Source organism: Myodes glareolus, chromosome 25, assembly GCF_982192425.1.
Source record: "Myodes glareolus chromosome 25, mMyoGla1.1, whole genome shotgun sequence".
Classification (NCBI taxonomy): Eukaryota; Metazoa; Chordata; class Mammalia; order Rodentia; family Cricetidae; genus Myodes; species Myodes glareolus.
Window position 1 is genome coordinate 2,405,292 of NC_142050.1, and position 6,559 is coordinate 2,411,850.

General features: G+C 37.1%; 1 long non-coding RNA gene across 1 annotated transcript in view; it reads left to right on the forward strand.

Moving 5' to 3' along the window:
• The window catches only part of LOC146889727 (uncharacterized), a 38,297-nt gene extending 32,560 nt beyond the window's left edge, over positions 1 to 5,737 (forward strand). Inside the window, exons 3-4 of the long non-coding RNA XR_014999966.2 lie at positions 4,523 to 4,564; positions 5,299 to 5,737. This is a non-coding gene — a long non-coding RNA (uncharacterized LOC146889727). The remainder of the gene's footprint in view (positions 1 to 4,522; positions 4,565 to 5,298) is intronic.
• Positions 5,738 to 6,559: the final 822 nt, after the last annotated feature.

The following is a 6,559-nucleotide window of genomic DNA, read 5'->3' on the forward strand; positions in this document are numbered from 1 at the left end:
TTATGTCAGAGATCAATTGACTATATACATGTGTGTGTCAACTTCTAAGCCATGTTCTTCTGTTTTGATCTATGTATATGCTTACCCTTGTTCCAATTGGTGATGTTATTTATCTGTTTGTTTGAAAGAAATAAAAAAGTGATATGTTTCCAAATCTAGTTTTTTTTTTTACTTCAAAATTATCATAGGTATCTTTTCTGTTAACAAAAACGTTATCAGCTTGTTAATCTGTATGAAAAATTTGCTGGAATTTTTGTCTGGCTTGATTTGACAATGTAGACCCACTTGAAAGAGACAGACTTACTTTCTTAAAGGCCTTGACTCAGTCTTTAGCTGAGTTGACCCCCTTACCCAGGCACCCTTTGCTTCTCTCAATCACTCTAATCTTTTTATGCAGACAATCCTCACACATAAGTTCATAACTATTTCTCTGAGAATATCCTCTAAGAATATTTATAGTATTTTTTATCGCTTTATGTGGAGTTGTTTGTCAAAGTCCATTTTCCATCTCAGTACTGTGTATCAAGTAACAATTTCTGCGTTTTTCCTTATATTCTATAACTGTGCTAAACTAGGTTTTCAATTACAATTACCTTTTGGTGAGAATTTTGAGGGTTTTCTCTATGAACAGTGATGTCTATAACTATAGTTGGGAATAGTCTTGTTTGCTAGCTATACTCATTGCATCCCCTTTGTCTGTCCATTGCTGTGGATGTGACCTTTCATTAATGTTACCACTATACTCAGAGCTGAGCCTGTCTAGTTCTCCATGGTGGTTGGATAATATTCAGTATTTGCTATTATGCACCAAATTGACTTGAAGTGTGTGTACATGCTTTTTGTTACAATAAGAAATGTCCTTCTAGTTTTGCTCTTCCAGAGTTGTGATAGGATCATGAATGAATGTTAAATTTTGTTATTTTTAAACTTTAATTGTTATGATCTGATAGCTTTTTTTCTTTGTTTAATTTTTTTAGAAGTGTATTTCAATCATATCTCTTCCCAGTCTCTAACTCCTCCCATATTCTCTTCACCTCCATGCCCATACAACTTCATGTCTCTCTCTGTCAAAAACAATATAAAACAATACAAAGAAATGAAAAGACCTAGCAAGACAAAAAACATCCAAACAAAGCAAAGCACACACATATGGAGTCCATTTTCTGATGGCTAACTTCTCCTGGGAATGGGGCCTTCCCTGGGTTGTGGTTGATGTACCTGACAAGCCATTGGAGACAATGAATTTTCCCTTTCCCAGCAGCAACCAACTGCAGATAGCATCTTGGTAAGGGTGGAACTTTTTGTTTATTTTCATCCTCAGTGTTGAGACTTTCTTTAGTCTGTTCCCATGAAAAATTATGTTGATTTTTCCTCTTCTAATGCAAACTTAGCAAATGCAAACTGAACCTCTTTTGACCAAGGTGTTATATTCTTTATTTATTGGCAATGTATTATTATTTTTCCTTTTTTGTGGTTGATTTGTTAATATTTTAGGACTCCATCTTAGTTTTCTATAGGAAAATTCAAAAAGTTTCACCAACTTAGTTGATCAGGAAGTATTTCCTAGTTTTCAGGCACCTAAACTTATGGTGTGGATGAATTCTCTGGGTTCCCAAGTCTGACAGGACAGTTTCAGTGAGATTACATTTTTTACTAGAAACTCAAGAGAAAAATCAATCTCAGAATGATTCAGGTTTGTGGCAGAATTTGTTCTCTTGTGTGTTGTACCGAGTTCCTTCTTTCCTTGTTGGCTGTCAGGGCGAAGCCGCACTCAGCAAGTAGAGGCCAGCCTCACTCCTTTTCAGACAGCCTCACAACCCCCAGGCTAGCTGTGCCATATCAGACCCTGTTATGGAAAATCTGTTTCTTTTCTCCTCGGGGACATTCTCTACTTCTAAAAGTACATGTGATCTTATCAGATTCATGTAACTATACTTCTACATTAAGGATAACTTTATCTATAACCTAGGTTACTCACTGGGGTAAAATCTGTCATATTCAAGATTGCAGACATTATGCAGAACATGTCTCAGAGTGGTCAAGATCCTTGAATTTAGCTTGCAATTCATCTGCCACAAGATACCATCTGGTCCTTAAAGATTCAAGTCCTTGCCAAAGCACAGCTCATTCCCTCTCTTGCTAAGGGTTCCAAGAGTTTCACCCCATTATAACACTGGCTTAAGCCCAGAGCTCATCTGAAGCTCATTAGCTTGAAAATCCAAACCCCGACTCCCAGGGCCATCAGAAAAGTAGCAAACTGCTGCCCTTCATGCAGTGAGAGGTGGAAAGACACAAGCTATCAGACCCACCAGTTTGTGGTGGCAAGCGACATGGTAGGCGTGAGTCTGGCCAGACTGTCCTTAAAACTCACTGTACCTTGATTTGCAGTGATAGCAGAGTGAGATCACTATCCAAGGAAGGGGGGGGGGGAATCACTCAAGTGTAGGCACAGTTTGATCTGTGTGCAAAATGATACATTTGCACTGAAAGTTTCTTTTTATTTTCTTTTTATTTGTCTCATTCTGGTCTTTTGAGAACAAGTTCAAATTTTTCCCCAACTTGCTATGTATTCATAGATAACCTTGAGGAACATCTTCTACCTTCCAAAAGTGGGGATTGCACTTGCGCAGCTTTGCCCCTGGATAATTCAGTACTGGGCATCATCCCAGGGCCTCAGGCAGGCTAGGCACGTGCTCTGAGAACTGAGACACATTTGAATTTTTAAAGCATTACTTTCTATTTTTATATTTACTATTTTCTTCTCTCCCATTGCTCTGAGTATAACTGGCTACCATCTCTAGTTTCTAATGAAAAAAAGACCATTGATTTAAAATGTTCTCTGTCTATATAAGACTTTCTATTTTTAACTTCATTCAAAACTAAAATTTCTGTTTCACTTTAATTACACTCTAAAACATGATGTTTATATTTTTTATTGGCTCAAATTGTTTTCTAATTTTTTTTATTGATTTTTATTGAGCTCTGCATTTTCTCTGCTTCCCTCCCTGTCTCTCCCCTCCCCTTCAACCCTCTCTCAAGTTCCCCATACTCCAAATTTACTTAGGAGATCTTGTCTTTTTCTACTTCCTGTGTAGGTTAGATTTACGTGTATCTCTCTTAGGATTCTCTTTGTTGTCTAGGTTCTCTGGGATTGTGATTTGTGGGTTGGTTTTCGTTTTTATGTTTAAAAACCACTTATGAGTGGGTACATGTGATATTTCACTAACCCCATGTCAGACAGAGGTCTGATCTCCAAAATATACAAAGAACTCAAATGACTCAAATTGGCCATCAAAAGAACAAATAATTGAATAAAAAATGGAGTACTCACCTAAACAGAGAACTCTCAACAGAGGAATCTAAATGGCTAAAAGACACTTAAGGAAATGTTCATCATCCTTAGTCATTAGAGAAATACAAATCAAAACAACTCTGAGATTCCATCTTACACCTGTAAGAATGGCCAAGATCAAAATCTCTGATGACAGCTTATGCTGGAAAGGTTGTGGGGTAAAGGGAACACTCCTGCATTGCTGGTGGGACTGCAAACTGGTACAACCCCTTTGGATGTCAGTGTTGCGATTTCTCAGAAAATTAGGAAACAATCTTCCTCAAGACCCAGTAATACCACTTTTGATCGTATATCCAAAGGATACTCAATCATGCTACAAAGACATGTGCTCAACAATGTTCATAGCAGCATTGTTTGTCATAGCCAGAACCTGGAAACAACCTAAATGCCCCTCGACCGAAGAATGGATAGGGAAAATGTGGTACATTTACACAATGGAGTACTACACATCAGAATAAAATAACAACATCTTAAATTTTGCAGGCAAATGGATGGAACTAGCAAGCATCATTTTGTTTGAGGTAACCCAGACCAAGAAAGACAATTATTACATGTTTTCTAATTTTCATGTGTGTATGATTTCTTCATTGGTTTTTGAATTACTTTATATGAAGTCTAGAAACATAGGGAGATTTTAGAGATATATTTATTTTTGATCATTTGAAGTTTACATCACTTTGGTAATGGAGTATAAAATTTTTAATTTTTAAAATACTAAAAGATTTACTTTATAATATTTCCTCTATTCCTGTATATTTTATAAGCACCCAAATAGATTAAACAATTGGGCACACTGCTATGCATAACTGGCAACTGGGCTCATATTGCTAACAATTGCATTTCATCTATTAAAGTCTTTCTTGGGACCATGAGATAGCTCCAAACAGTAAGGCAGACCTTCAATCATAGGCCTGTTTGTTGAAGTACCTTTTTTGCCTGGACATTGAGAATTCCTGACAAAAATATGACAACTCTCTGATAAGATATGGATGACTAGGTCAAAGAGGCCTAACTACTTAGCACACAAGGGAGAAAGAAATGTTTATGTTTCTCATTTCAGTATCAGTTCACAAAATGTAACTCAGCATACCATGCCAAGTTGTCTTGGGTGAATCTGTGTCTGTTGTTTTTCTTTATTCTCTACTCATCTTTCTTTTCTCTTTTGGCCAGCCCTCCTGAGACTGAGTTTGTTCATCTGAGGTCCCAAGATTGGTAAGTTTCTCCTTGTAACATTTAGTCTCTGTACCCAGTGTTCTTCCTCTCTCACTGTTGGCTTTAGAACCAAGAAGTTTCTTGTCTCAAGTCCCTCAGAGACATTACAGTGTCTGCAATAAAATGTCTTATGTTCATCTGTGATGTGATTTAAGTGCAGTGCAAACTATGGGACGAAGATCCATGGTCATGAACAATACTCTCAACTGAATGCTGCATTACAGCTTAATGTGTTCTGAAAAGTATTTTCTACATGCTTAGATGTCCCTTATATCCATGGTTTCATGTTCTTCTTTGAGATAACAAATATTAGAGAGCTCTGTACCAGGTAATATAAGAGTCTCAATCGTCCTGGTTTTTTTCACAGTAGTACTTATCATATATCTACCCCCCCAAAAATATTTCTCAGCCCTTTAAGGGTCCCATATAAAAGGACATTTCTTGAGACAGAATTTTTTAATTGAATTGTGGAATACGTTGGCTTGCGCTGTGTGGGACATCTCTGGGACTAACCATCAAGGCTATTAGTGACAAAAGTGTATGGGCTATCCCAAAAAGCAATATAGTTGTTAGAAGTGATATTTTGTAGTGAATTCAGGATGACAGCAAACTAAAACAATACTTGTGAGAACAAGATCAAGTTGAGACCTAGGGTAATCTTCAATCATATCTCTTTTCACTAAAGGAAAAGTTCTCTTTAGAGGATTAAGTAATATCTCAAGGTTCTTTCACAGAATGAGAGACTTCTGAAGACTATCTGAACCAACTTCCACCAAGTTCTCTGACTCCCTTGTGTGACTGTTCCGAGATCTCCTGCCGCTGCATTCATTTTGTCTCTGCCAGTGCAAGATTCAATAGCCTACACCAGTCTTGAGTCTGCCTGTGATCAGCGGTTGTTGTTACAAATATCGATCCCTAAGTCTTAAGCTCATGAATTCATCGTCGAACGCTATCCATCATGCTCACCACTTTTTTGATATTGTCCTCCGAAATCTTCCCTCATATTTTCCTTCTAACACTAAAGAGATCACCAGTACCCAACTTAGAGATTTCATTCTTGATCTCTTTCTTCAAGGTGATCTTGTGGATTTCACTTGGGATGAGGTAATACAATTTCTGGAACTTCCGTAAAAATATGGATTATGTCCTTCATTAAAATAAAAGTGGATGTCAGTTCTGGTGTCTATGTGATCATTTTTCTACTAGTGCAAGTAACGTGACATCTTTCCTATGTTCTTAAGTTACTCCTAACAACCACTTTGCTTCCCTTAAACTTCTCTATTGTCTTGTCATCCAAAATATCTCATAAACTCCTAAACAATCTAATGTTTTTCTTAAGCAACTGGCTTCTGAAGATGCTGCCTATCTTGGCTTCCCAATTAACATGGATAGGAACACACACTTACACCCTTTAAATGGATATAACTCAATACAAACTTATACCCTCACTAAAAAGAGACTCTTCAATGCTTATCAAATAAAATGGCCCTAGTAACCCATCAAATAACATAATAACTTTTAAAATATGGCTGTCTGACATCAGCTCACAGCCACATATCCATTGTGACCTGATTCTTTCACATGTTAAGCTTGATCGTCAAGCTCCAATGTGTGTTATTGTAGAAGACAGAGAAGTTTTTTTATGTTCTCGATAGTTTGCCTCACATACTCGGTAATAAATTCTGACTCTAAGGTACTGGTCCCATAAATATGCAAGTTAACCAATAGTCAACTCCAGGGCAGTCTAAAAGTGATTTAAAGAGGTGATAAAGTCCTACTCATCTCAAGGTGAAGGACCGATGAAATAAAAATTCTCACCTCCAACGAAATTCTACCTGGACATATCACAGTGGTATCACTATAAAGTTTACGAGTCCTTGAACAATTGCTTACAAAACATGCTATTGAGGATCTGTAATATTGAGTACATTTTGATCTCAGTCAATTCTATCTCTTTAAAAACACACCCCGCTATCTGCTGCTCCACAGACATAG